The sequence below is a fragment of the Tubulanus polymorphus genome, chromosome 5, assembly GCF_964204645.1.
Source record: "Tubulanus polymorphus chromosome 5, tnTubPoly1.2, whole genome shotgun sequence".
Lineage (NCBI taxonomy): Eukaryota > Metazoa > Nemertea > Palaeonemertea > Tubulaniformes > Tubulanidae > Tubulanus > Tubulanus polymorphus.
In genome coordinates this window covers 18,870,316-18,885,619 of record NC_134029.1, presented here as the reverse complement: position 1 = coordinate 18,885,619, position 15,304 = coordinate 18,870,316, and positions in this window count along the sequence as shown.

Sequence of the window (15,304 nt, the reverse complement as noted above, 5' to 3'; positions counted from 1 at the left end):
ACGTCGTATCAGGAACATGAACTGATATTGCCAACGAGGCCAGTTCCATCCGAAGCGCAGTTGATTCTGCTACCTCCGATATCGAGGGACTAATAAATTTTCGAGGCAAGCGAAATCTGGGGCAGTCGCACAAACACAGATTGTCTTCACATAAAGTAGAAAGATCTTAAATATTTTGTCCAGGGTTCGTGACAATCCGAGGCAATCAGCCCTATGGCAAGTGGGAGTAAAAACCACAAACCTCTCAAAATACAAATGTAAGTTTTAGGGGTCAGATTACTCTGTACCCAACTCACCTTACACTTATCAAGTGAAGAGACTGCAAGGTTATCGATATACAGTGGAACCTCGGGTAAAAATTACAACGAACTTCGTGGGACCAGAAAATCTGTTTGTTATAACTGATAGTTTGTCTTATCCAGTAGTATGAAATTGTATCAAATTGTCTTTCCTTCTACAAAATTCTACATTTGTTATATCAGATGAATCATTGTATCCAAAATCGTTACAACGAGGTTCCACTGTAGCATTAATAATTCCTCACCTTCTTTATTCGAAACACGTTATTGTTTTAGACACCGTTCCAACGCTCTTAACCGCGCGGCGACCTAGAATGCTAAATTCCGACTTGTCCTTTGATCCGAACAAACGTTTTTTGATCTTACGGAGGTACGATAACGTAAATAAATCTTTGAACATGCGACGACATCGGAGCTTACAGCGTGTGGGAAGGAGCTAATACCTATGACACTATAATGTGTGGTAGAATCGCGCTGCATATACACATCTAGCCGCGCGTAAAAACAAGCACTGGTAATCTATATCGTTAATAATCAGGTCAGAGGCGCCACTGGCTTCAACATGCCAGATGTTTCATATTTTTTTCTAAATGCAGTACGTATAATACACATGCAAAAAAATTAAACTTTCTTTTTTTTACAAGTGACCAAACGGCAGAAACAACATAGCAACCAACTTCCAGGGGCGGATTTAGACCGTGTCGACCGTGTCGCCCAACACGGTCGGAATTTCAAAGTGCCTTTTTTTTCTCTGTATCAAAATTTGCCGTTGTAACCACCTGAGATATCCAATAGATATTTTCCTAAATATATAACGTATGTTTCTTAACTAAATGCCTCTCAGAGATGCTCAGAAAGCTCTAAAATGATAGTAATTTTCAAAAATTTTGCTGATATGCTTTCCGCCCTAAATTAAGAATATATGCCCTTTTTATTGGTCGACATGGTCACAACATGCCCCTGAATCCACCCCTGACTTCGGCTGATTACCAGAATCGTAATTTTTCCCTTGCGAGATTTTTCGATTCAAATTTTTTACGATCGTGAAAAGAACAGAAGATTTCATTTCTACTCAATTGAATGCAACTCGGGCGACGCAAAAGCGCTTGTAAATTCTGCAGATGAGGCGTTTTACCAAACAGATTTTCTGTGATTGAAAAAGCTGCCATTTTATTTTTTGTTCGATCAATGAACACACTCGACACAGGCGCCATCTTGAAATGTGAACCAGTGGAACTCGCGTTGGTAAATCGTCTAAATAAATGAGCCGAGTTGGGTACTCGAGCATGACGAGTTGGTTAAATAAATGAACAATTTGACAGCGACTTACGCGATGATGTATATACACACTTGCCACAGCTCCTTTGTTGAGTGCATTTTTTGGCTGCGAGGGCCGATATTCTAAGCTAACTACTAACTATGCGTAGCGCAAAATGCCCACGGAACATTTTTTCCCGCACGGGCGGCTTAAAGCACCACTTTTTCAGGCCAATACCAAGAATGAAACAGACAAACAGGATACGGAGACCTTGTGTCATAAAGAATCGTCATTTATTCACTTACTGACCAAAAGTTGAACGAGCTTTATTCTAAGCTAGACTTATAGGCCTTAGCTAATCCGTGGTTTGGAAAAATTATCACAAACCTAGAACCTAGAATCGTATGCTTAAATACTGTCACGCGGGAATCCTATACCAGAGCATTATGAGGACATTTTATCTAGTTTAAGTAAACAACAAATGACCAACCAGACCAATACACAATCCACACTGTCACTCAATTCATAGCCAGGTCCCTGCTTACAGACACTATCAATATGAGGTGTGACTTATATAACCCTAATGTCCACTTCCTAATCGGCTAGACTCTCGTTGGTCAACTTAAACTGACCTTTTCCCCGAACAGGCAACCAATTTAATCATTACAACTTCGATATTAAATGCCAATACAGCATGTTCTCTCTTGCCGATGAATTATGCAAAACTCACATATATGACTGGCCATGAAAATTTTAATAATTCCCCCAACCCAAAATGTTTATAGTTTACAGACACAGACACACATATCGATGGGAATTAACCTACCATAGATAGCTTTGAATATTTCCCTATATCCGAAGGGCCGTTTCAAACTGACAAATCGATCGTGCTTGGTTAGGACCAGAATTATGTCTAGCACCAGAATTATGTCGACGACTTATCGAAATGATGCATTACACTTAAACTGTGATCCGACAATTTGGCCCGGGCCACACTGACCCAGAGTCAAATTTGGCCCATGCCTAATGAGTGAGCGCATTCACATGAAAATCACTCACTCGATACTAAAATACTCTCAAAACGATGCCGCCGCAAGGAAAGTGAGACATTTCTCAGAATTCACACAGAATAATTTGATCCATACTACAATTAGGCATGAGCCTGGTCGAACCTGCTTATCACACGCATCCTCACAGAAATATCTTTTTGAATTAAGCATCATTTTTAATTTAAATACACATTATGTTTATACATATACATATATTTTTTTTCAAAAACTCTCGAGGTAAACCTGCTTGTGTCCTTCAGCATGGCTCCTTTATCCGATACCCTTCATTATCTTTTGGGCCCCGCCTTCCAATTATCCTATATCAACCCCGGTATCATCTTCGGTTAACCACTCTAATTTTCTCACCCAATCAGGGCACCTTGCATGAAAAACCTTTAAGATTGAGATATTGACTTGTATTTGATGATCCGGAAATCGATAACTATATCTAACACGATCCGTCCGATTAAAATGCACCACAAGATCAGCTGGTTCTATTGGCAGTTAGCTTTAATTGATGATCAATACTTAGTGACAGATGTGCTACATAGATAAACTGATATTTACTGACAGACATCGCAGAGCTTCACATGAAGAATTATCATCGCAAATCTTTGCGTTATTTAGAGATTGCTGGTTTAAATGTATTAACACCACAAGCCTAATAAGAAAACATGGAAAGTATGGAGCAGCTATCTATAACAACAATTCCGTAATAACTGACCATTCCGTTAAGCCCAACGCACATGACAGGGAAACAGGGAAATATATAAACACAGAAACATGAATCAAACATGTCTGACCTTGGAAACATTAATTGCGAAACTTATGTTTCCCCTTTACGCACATGGCACAAGGAAACATTCAGAAACATGAAATCAAACATGTTTGACCTTGGAAACATTGTTTGCGAAACTTATGTTACCCGTTTGCACACACAACACGAGGAAACACTCAGAAACATGTTTCGTCTCCTGTTTCTGTGTTTCCCTGAGTCGTGTGTATCATGGGCTTTATCTCAGAAAGGAACGATATGGCTACCAGCAGGCCTGATAGATGAAGCCCTAGAACCAGTTGCATGCAGTCTTAGATTTCAGACCAGTCTAAAACCATCTGGAGCCAATCTAACAACTTAAAACCAGTTTCAACACTTACTTCAATTACACAGGGAGAGATGATCGATAGTCTGACAAGAGATATAGGTTATAGAGGCTGATTTTTTAAAGACATTAACACTTAAAAGTAACTTATATAGGCTATGTTACCTAACATTTAACGGCATTAACTAATATACCTTATACAAATACAAAATTCCCTAAATTTGAACCTTATATTCACGTGTACTATGTACAGGTAGGCCTACATAATACATGTGAATTGATACGACAAATGATAATTGTGCCATCGCGGAAATTTGAAATCTTTTTAAATGAATTTCCAGTCCTGGATCTTCTCTTAATTAACCAGTACGAGTAACCATCTTCAACAGTTCAGCGAGTTAGATGATGTCGGTAATTACAAATTGTCTGAATGAAACAGCATGATATGTTAGTTTTTTCTGCACACTGAAGCTTCGAACGAGGATACTATAGCAAGCAAACTTACAACTCTTCAATTTGCGACGTGCAAAATATGGACCCACCTGGGTACCTGCTATTTTCTGCACAAAAATGAGAGAAGTTCGACATTAAATGCTTAAATTCTTTAAATTTCTAAATTCAATTCGGGCCCGATCCATGCCATTTTGGACCGGGCCAAATCGTCGCTGTATGATCACAGCTTATGATGATACCGTCAGGGCCCAGACCTACAGTTTATAGATTCAAGTTCAACTAGTCAAAGCTTAAAAGAATCTCGAAGGTTAAAAACACTTTTAAAAGGATGTTTTGATATCACCATCCCTTTGAGTTAAATATACATATGACAATGATGATAACTTTTATAACATACATTTTTTTTCTCTGTTGAATCACAAACATGCGGTGCGCGCGCGCCCGGGCAATAACGATCACATGAAATAATTACCGACGCACGAAAAATAGAGAAGTAATTAGCACTTCACCTAATTTCAGCCGTAGATCTGCGAACTGTCGATGATGACAGTCGTTTCGTAGATGGCGGCTCCGGTAGCTCTGCGGGAGTCGAAGTCATCGCGATACACAAGAGAGAGAGAGAGGAAGGCGAGTAAAAATTCCTCCATAAAATTGCGAGGCATTCGCCGATGTTTGACGACACTCGAAAATAAGGTCACCGCGCGTTATTATTGGTAATTATATGTCATTATGTTACATGTTTAATTACGGGCATCCACAATCGCCCTGCGATGTATTCGGCTGACAAGCACTGAGAGATTGAGAGAGAGAGAGAGATGTATAGATTCTACATATACTTGAACGCGGCGACTATCCTCGTCCCGTTTAATCATAATACGGTAATAATCCTCAGAAATTATCGTCGTTCTCCGAAATTTAGGTACTTCTGCAACGACCTAACGATTTGATTTATTTAGTTTGAGAGAAGAAAGTACCCCCTCCGCCCCAATGTTTAAATACGCAATGATGATGAATCAAGCGGTATTTCATCAGTGCTTTTTACCAAACATACATCAGTTAGTCCATCCTCATCCCCCTGACAAGTGACCATAGCCGCGATAACACGGAGATGATTTGGCCCGTGATCACGCGGAGATGGTTTGAGTCAAATTTGGCCTGTACCTATAATTAGAGCGCCCTCACATGCAAACCACTCATTCTGGAGTCATTTCCGGAACCAGTTGCCAACTGGCACGAGCACATTTGGCAGCCGCGTGGGCCAAAAATGCTTGTGTGATCGCAGCTCGTGACCAAGTTTCCTATTGAACTTGTCCTTGTCCCAAATAAGCGAGACCACCAGACAGTTCAGAGGTAATTACACACTTCCAAGTTGGCTATGACATCCTTCGCCAAGAATGGTCCATCCTAGCATGACTTTTGGCATATAGGATTGATCCCGATCTAGACTGATCTATCTAATTTCTACAATCCTCTAAATGATGAAATAGTCCCAATTCCCCTGCATTGGCCTGCAGTATCTTCATTTTCACGGATATATAAAATGCCCTTAATTCAGAAAATACTGTCCAACCTAAACCCTGGATCCACACCTGGTATGTCCGAGCCGTTTCAGTTACCTGCGCTCGATTTACTGCCGTCAAAATTAATTCATAATATTGAAATAATTAGTTTTCTTCTTTATGACATTGCCATAGTGACAGGTGATATTCTATTCAAAAAATGTACATGCATAATTTTTCATTCCTTGTTCTTTGATTTTAAAAAATCGAGCCTCGCGTACTTAAAGACAAGCGCAGAAAAATTGGTCGCGAAACACGACTCAAATGAATCTGATTACAAGGTTTTTACTAAATGAAAATCTTGTCACACACGAGCGGCATTCGTTAATCCCTTTCGCCGCCGTAGCCGCCGCTGCCGAAGAAAATGACATAAATCCCTTTACTCAAGACGGACGACATTTCTTGATGGAAAATTATCGACAGAATCTCGCAGTACGAAAGCCGAAGCCGGAGAATCCGACATAAACAAATGCACGAACGAACGAACGAACCCGACTCGTCGTGAGCTACGGAAATATTAGCTACATTGTGCCATTACTGAATTACTGGATATTGACATACCTTATCAGCTAACGTGTATTCGGCCGACTGTGCAGAATCGGTAATATTATTTCCAACTTGGTCGCCGGTAGATTTCTCAATTACAGTACTACTACACTCGTGTGACACCACGACTGGTATATTACGAGTCTAGGCTATATTGTCACATGTTCGGCGACATCTACTGGCACCGCCGTGTACCAGTACTTTCAGCTACTCGTTCAGCCTTACATAAGCTTTACAACTGTGTATACATGACTAGAAAATAAAAACATAATTGACAGCTTAAGTTAAATGTCTTTTCATTTATAGGCCAAAAACAGGTTGACAACGAGTGATACCTCGCAGAACAACAAATATCACATCAAAAGAACCAGACCTAGGCACAACTCAATACTTCAGATGTCTCATGTGTTAGCATAAAATTATGGTTCCTTAATTCCTATCGGTATCAACAGGCCTTCAATTTTTATAGTAAGCTCATGCCTATCGGGTCTCCAATTACTGTCATCAATAGAGGGGTGAGTGCGAGGTTTTTACAAGACCCTCAAATTACTTTTTATCAAGTGTACCCCTTTGATAACACTAAATTTAATAAACTAAAAGGCAATTTGTCAGAAAAGGACATAATCAACGATGAAAAACAAGAAAGGGCAATCTCTTTCCAACACTATTTCGTTGAAAACTCTTGAAAGTATCATGTTAAAATTTCCTACATTGCATTTTTAACCGATCACGATATCATTTTTCAGGTGTTTTCATCAATTCGCTGTTGAAAACTTGACAACGCCACCAGATTTTACCACCATCGAACTGAATTCATCGAAATAAGACTATTCAATTGAAAAGTGAAATCTTAAATACTAGCGGACATATATTGGCCCCAATATCGTCAGTAACCTTATGCCAAGGCTTGTTTCACAGACCCTTGGTACAGGTATAGTCGTGAGGACTGCAATTGACCGTGACGAACAAAGATTCCCACACATCAGGGTCCACCAGGTTGCAACTACTTGCACGAGGACAACGATCCAGATTCAATTAAATTCAATCCAAACTTTCTCAAATTCTATGGATAATGAATGAAAATTTCGCTCTTTATGGGTATATGCATCCGAAAGATCATTTGAGTTCACCTAGAGACACGATTTGCCTAAATTTTTTCATCTACGAAGTAAAAAATCTAGATGAAATTTAATTGAAAACAAACTTAATTATCATCAACTTGTCCTATCGTTGTTACACATGCCATCTAGCGGGATAGCTGGTGGCAAGGACTACTCATTAGTTTGATTAAAAGTTGTTCCATGCCACCACAAGGCTATGATTGATTTAGAATTCCTGTCAAGTGGAGATCTAATAACAGAACGCTTTTTTATCATTCCGTTCCGGGCTACATTGCTGGCTATCATTCGGTATCGCGTGTAGGAAGCCAGTGTATCATCGGAGACTGTCGATCAAAAATCTATCAACTTGATTCCCTCTGATTGATTTCTTGTTAATCTCCTTTTGCACGGTTCCGTTCGGATTTACAATAACATGGCGTTGTAGGCCCTATAGCTCACTCAGTCGAATCTTAATCAAGAAAAAGATTCAATATACCGACACAATATGGCGGACTGGTCAAGTCGCGTGTTTTCGTTACTCCGCTGGAACCATTAACGAATAGCTTTAGAGAGTGTCTCGTCACTAAAGTAGGATATCATATTTAAGAACTATAACCGCTGTTCTGGTGAGCTCTCTACATCATATGCTGTAAGTCCACGAAATCGTATTTTGGACCGTTTAATTGCATCTGATGTACACTCAATAAATTCAATAAATTCAATCAAACCATATCAAAGGCATATACGTGTATTTGGACTGGTGCCTAGGTTGACCGAGAACGGTTCCGCATGATTGCACATATCGTCATTAGAACTATTGTATTGAAAGCCGCTACACGATAATCTATGAAGGACACACCGTTAGGCGGATTATTACAACGCTAGCTCTGACGCTGTTACGCATGATAAAATTTGATATTTTTTATATTTTTGTTGCCCCATGACGAATACCATGGCCGCTAATTCTGAAGGCTCTGTAGACTTCGAAATATTCATGCGAAATGCCGTTGGGAAACTACAATCATCAATGGAAGAAATTAAAACACAACAAAAGCAAGACTACGCCAAATTTAAGAACTTATATGAAGACGTCAGTACACTGAAAGAAAAAGTAAAACAAAATGACGCAAAAATTGATGAAGTAATCAGTTCTGTCGAATTCAACGGCCTGTCGTATGAAGAATTAAAATTGACAAGCGAAAAACAAGAAATTGACCTGAAAGTTTGCGGGAAAAAAATCACTGTCCTGAGTAAGGATCTTGAACAGTCGCAGTCCACCGTGAAACAACTCGAGGCCTTATGTATGGATCTACAACGACAACTGAATACCCAGAACCAAAGAGACCCGCTGGACAACCCGGATGTATGCATCATAATTTCTAACCTGAAAGTGGAAACGAACGAAAACCTCGAAACTACCTGCTCAAAAGTCATGCAAAAATTAATACAGCCGACCCCGGGGGTAATCAAGTGTGTGCGACTGAAGCCCCGAGTTGAGGGCGTACCACCCCTAGTAAAGTTAGCGTTGGAAAGTAAGGAGATAAAGATAAAGGTCCTCGGTGCAAAAAATAAACTAAGAGATGACAAAGAATTCGGAAGTACCTGGCTCCGTAGCAGTAAATCTCATCTTGAGCGTCTACATGAGATTAACACTCGGAAATTACTTGAAATGGTTCCAGGTGGGAAAACACTCAAACTGGCGAGCAATGGCCGGTTATTAGAAAAAACTCCAAAAGTAAATCCAGCAGCCGCCCCGGCAACAAGCACGGGACTTACTCCTCGACAGAATAAGTCTGCGACCGATAACAGCCCAGTTGATGATGGACGAGATATGTGTACCGGTAGTGGAACAAAAAGAGACCCCTCAGACGATTCAACGGGGGATATCACACCAACTAGGAGTGCGAAACAACTGCCTAAAAAACAGAGGCAGGACATGGCAGATATACCAGAAGATGTAAGTGATACGCTGTCACAAACTCGAAATATCCTGAACATGGATACAGGTGCCGTCATCGCGTAGGATTGCCAGGCTAACATAAGGCTAAGCCTTGGTCAGTGGAATGTGAACGGTTGGGCGGATACTAACACTAACGACTCGACCAAGCTTCGAGAAGATATAATAGTGAACAGTAATCTAGACATTATAACAATTTGTGAATCACATCTAAGAAACAACTCAAAAATATCAGTCCCAGGCTATAGGTGGTTTGGCCATAACAGAACGGAACTCCATAAACGCGCTGTACGTGGATCTGGAGGCGTGGGAGTACTAATTAAGCAGACAATCTTGCGCTATTATTATGTGGATGTACTAGACACATCATTTGACGGTATAATGTGGCTGCGTCTCCGATCAGTTAGCGATGACTCTCTGACAGTCCTTATGGGTGCTGTTTACCTGCCCCCGGAGCGTTCGTCTAGAGGTGATACCTCCCAATTTTTCTATGACACTCTGTTATCGCAATTATATATATGTATTGGAATAACGAACCGTGCGTTATAGCGGGTGACTTTAATGGGCGTATTGGCAATAAAAAAGACACATCGGATACAAATATTCCTCCGCGCGTAACTATCGACGAAAGTGTAAATAATTATGGTCGGTATCTGATTGATTTTGTACAGGACGCTAATATGTTTATTCTCAACGGAAGATATACGAATAATGATGATTTTACGTGTATATCCGGAAGAGGCCGCTCAGTCGTGGATTATTTTCTAGTACCGTGTGCCGATTTTCAGAAAGTTTGCGATTTCGAAGTATTAACCATGACCGATCTTGCCGACCCGGCACACTATAGCTCTGCGTGCCGTAGACCCGATCACTCATTGATAAAATTTACGTATACACTATCGAATTATGTGAATTTTGATAATACCGAAGCCGCATGCCGTTCTGCTCCCCGTGATACACAAAACCGAGACGTTATATTTGATAGACGCTATTACGTAGATGGTACTCCGATGGACTTCTTAGAGAATGAGAGGCGCAGATCGGCGATTATGCGTATTTGTGACAATTTAAACAGTTCACGCGCCACCCAAGATGACGTTGATACCGCGTATTACGAATTTGTCGACATCTGCCACAAAGAGATGGACTCCGAAATCCCACACAAAGACATAAAAATCTATTTCCGTGAGAGAGGCCGTAAAAACTTTAAGAAACCATGGTGGAATGACGAATTATAACGACTTCGGTTACGTTGCAAAAAAGCAGAGAGACTATTTTTGCGATGCAAAAAAGACGATATCAGGAAAGTTAGTCTAAGGAAAGAATTTAATTCATTACGAAATCAATTTGACAAACAGATACGTTGCGCAGAACGTCAGTATAATGCTAAGAAAATTAAGAATATAGATCATTTAGGTAGGAGCAATCCTAAAGAATTTTGGAAGCAAATAAAACAAATAGGTCCCGGTAATAAAAGAAATAAATATATCAAATCTGTCAAGTTAGATAATGGAACTATATCTGAAGATAAAAGCGAAATCATGAATAAATGGATGAAAGACTATGAAGCTTTATACAATCCAGTTGCCACGAGTTCAACCAACCCAGAGGAGCTGGAAATAAAAAACCTCTGGTCTAATACTAACACGCTACCTATTAATAATATGAATATAATTTTGAATGCACCCATTACAATGAACGAAATCTCTAAGGCTGCCTTGAATCTGAAAAATGGTAAGGCCACTGGATTGGATAAAATCCCAAACGAAATTATAAAGAGTCCTAAGATGCGAGATGTATTGTGTGTTCTCTTCAACAAATTTTTTGGTTGTGGCAAAGTCCCAAAGTTATGGAACCAAAGTATCATACACCCAATTCACAAAAAAGGTAAAGATGAACTAGACCCCTTAGGATATCGTGGAATCAGTTTAAATTCTAATGTCGGTAAACTATTTAGCGCCATTCTCAATAATCGACTGGTTGAATTTTTAGATACCAACGATTTATTGTGTGACGAACAAAATGGATTTCGAAAAGGTAGATCGTGTTTGGATCATATTTTTAGTTTAACTAGTATTGTAAAAAACCGTCAACTGTGTCATCAATCTACCTTTGCTTGTTATATTGACTTCAGTCAAGCATTCGATAGGGTCGATCGTCCATATCTTTTATATCGACTATATAACATGGGTGTAGATGGAAACTTTCTAAATAGTATCAAAAGTATGTACACCAACAATGATGCAAGGTTGAGATTAAATGGTCATATGACGGACAGTTTTCCGAGTGTTTGTGGGGTCCGACAAGGAGACTGCCTTTCTCCAACACTTTTTTCTATATTTCTAAATTCATTGGCAAATGAGATTAAATCCATGAATCTTGGGATTGATGTCAGAGGTAGTAATGTGTCCATTTTACTTTACGCTGATGATATTGTTCTGATTGCATATGACGAACCTTCTTTGCAACTTATGATAGACAAAGTAACCGAGTGGTGTAGTAAATGGAAATTATTAGTTAATATAAATAAATCTAAAATAATGCATTTCAGGAAAAAAAACAGTGAGGCTCACTGACTTCGTATTTACACTGGATAATAAACCCATGGAAGTTGTCAGAACATATCACTATCTAGGTATTGAACTTGATGAATTCCTTGATTATAACGTAGTAGCTGATTCCCTTGCCTCCAACGCTGGGAAAGCACTCGGTAGCCTTTTAAGTAAACATTTCAGTAGTAGCGGATTACCTTTCACAACTTTTTCGAAACTATATAATGCAACAGTAGTACCTATAATGGACTATGGCAGTGCTGTTTGGGGTGTAAAAATATATCAAAGTTGTAGTAAAATCCATTATCGAGCTATGCGCTCTTTTCTCGGTACGGGGAAAAATTCATCGCTGTTATCGATTGAAGGTGATATGGGATGGCTACCGGTTTCTATTAGGCATCGTATTGAGGTTTTACGTCTATGGTTTCGACTTTGTAATATGCCAGATACGAGACTAACCAAACACTTGTTTCTTTATGATTATGAACTGGCCGTTATTGGCAAAGCTAATTGGTGTTCATTTGTCAAGACAATACTAACTGAATGCAATATGGAATATTTTTATGAGAACTTGCAGTTTTCTACACTAAATACCTATCAAATTAAAAAGGTTTTGAATGATATTAGAAAAGTTTTATATAGGAACTATGCTTTAACGTGGTCAAGAAATGTTCCTCTGCAACCAAAACTCCGTACTTATACCTCACTTAAGCCAAAATTTGGAACAGAAGATTATGTCAAATTACACACATCATGTTCAAACCGCTCCACAATAGCAAGATTAAGAAATGGTACTTTCCCCTTAAACATAGAACTAGGTCGCTACCGTAATCTGCCAATTGAACAAAGAATATGTGTTGCATGTACATCGAATGAAGTTGAAACAGAGGAACATTTCTTGTGCACTTGTCTCCAATACGTTGATTTACGTAATGACCTTTTTTCTAAGATTAATGCTATCTTGGGCCTAGACATATATCTTTTGTCAAATATCGATAAGGTTAGAATTCTATTGAGTAATAGTCGTATTGTAACTAGTGTTTGCAGATTCATATCAGCCGCAATGAAACTTCGCAATTCCTAATTCATTTTAATCCAATTATATCCAATCTGAATTAGTTGTACCAGTTTGTCACATGTTTGTTGTACTTGTAAATGTCAATGTGTCTTGTAAGCCTTATTATAGGCTGGCTTGTCTATCGAGATGACACGTAAATAAAGATATATATATACCTGTACACTAGTACTCAGAACATGTTTGCTCTTTTTCTAAGTATTTGCTTATACTAATTTTTTTGTATGATTTGTTTTTGTTTTCTTATCATTTTTTTTTAAGGTATTTCGCATTTTCAAGCTCAAAGCTTTCTGAAGTATCCTTGCTGTAAAATCAAAATTATTCATTAACTTATCACATTTTGTATATACAAATGTTTTCATATATTTGTAATATTGAATGATAATGTAATATATAATTTTAATTTGTTCAGAAATAAAGCTACCATACCGTACCAAGATGATGGAGCTAGACACTAACTACCAGCATTTATACTCACAGTTTGGGGACTACTGACGACCAAGTAAGGCACACTACGGCAGCTCCGTCCCTTGACGAGGTGATCACTTTTTACCTAAAATTTTCCTTAGTTTCAATCAGTACCTCAACGCTAAGACAAAGACTTTGTCTAAATCGAGGCTATTTTAAGTACAAGCGTAGTAGCTTCATTAGGTAATAATTCATTTGCGCTAATATGCGCCATAAGTCCATGCTCATAATTTGAACAGATTTAGGTAACCTTCAAAGTACTAGGGCTATATGTCTTCACTTTTTACTGATTTGACACCAAGTTAACATAGTTCCCCCTCCACTAAAAGCCAACTCTCCTGAATTTCCATGTTCCAGGGCAACATTCCCCGAGTGAATAAAGCAAATGTTTCCATTAAAAAGTCGGAGAAAAATTAAGGTCCTACATCCACTAGTCTGCTGCATTTTGGATAATCCCATTGACAGGCATACGCCCTAATAACTGAATTTTTTTTTAGTTTACTCACAAGTGGTAAACCAAGCGCCCTTTTCAGAATAGGTATTAAAACTTTTTGTTTAAACCATAAGCCTGGACATCTTCATTCGGAAATCAAATACACAGGCTCTACTAAATTTATCTTGCAAAGCACCTAAGGTAGTATTCTATACTAAAAACTTGTCAACACTGAGGAAATATTGTAGGCAGGCCAAAATGTCTACGAGAGGTTGATATTTACAAAAACATTCTTCTTTTACCTTTTATTTTGCTTCATACCTTTGGTTCCCCATATGGTGCTTCAGCAGGTCATACACTATCAGCCCAATTACTGAATTTCAGCTGAAAAAGAGCTGAATTATGAGCGGAAAATGGGGTGAAAATGAGCTGGAAATAAGCAGAAAATTGTCTACTGTTAAAATCAGCTGTAATAAGGAGGAATTTATGAGTGCCTGAAAATTCAGCTAGATTTCAGCTCTAATTACGCCTGGCAACACAAGGCTGAAAATGAGCGGAATTCATTGAAATAGAAACACCTATTTTCTGGCTGAAATTGAGCTGAAAAAGAGCTTAAATTGGTACCCCCAGTGTTTTCCATTTCAGCTGATTTTCAGTTCGAATTTTCAGATTGTCGAACACGCCAATGTTTATTGCTAACTATGGGCCTATACCAGTACCCTGCCATCTGTGGGGACCCTCAAAATTTTGAGTGCCCTAGAATAGAATCGCCTTCTTCAAGGGTACCATTACCAACTTTTTGGAACATCGCTATGTGCGCATGTGCAACAATGCAATAATAAAATTTGGCTCTGCGTCATTGAAAATGCTATAGTCCTTATTAACAAAATTAAAGTAGATGAAAATTGATTAAAAAATTGTCAAAGTGCTGATAGATTCATGTTGTGGCTGTCTTTCTGCGTCGAATGGACTAATTTTGAAGAATATCTAACGCATTCTACACTTTTACTTTTGATTATGAAAAAAGGGACAGAAATCCTTTCACATTTGCAAGAAAGCCATGAAATTTCATGCTTTCGGTACGATTTCCAAGCGTTATTCAAAGACAATAGAGGATGATAGAGTTAAAGCGCTTATAGATTCTGTAAATATAAGATATTTTTTACCAATCCCCGCTGAAATTGAGAAAATCAAGATAATTTTCATCATTTACATTTAACCGTGAACTTGAGACAAATTTGAGAGTTGGCCCGAGGATAGCTCGCGCTGTATTATATATAATCTACTCAAAGACAGCAGATTCCGTTTATCATATCTTATATGAATGAAAACTTCAGAACATTTCCAACAAGTTTCTCGCTGGTTGTGATGGTCTATCTTGAAAAATAAAAAAGTTTTACACTGGTGAATATTTTCAATTCACGTTTTTTTCTAAAAAGTGACTTAAAAAACAAT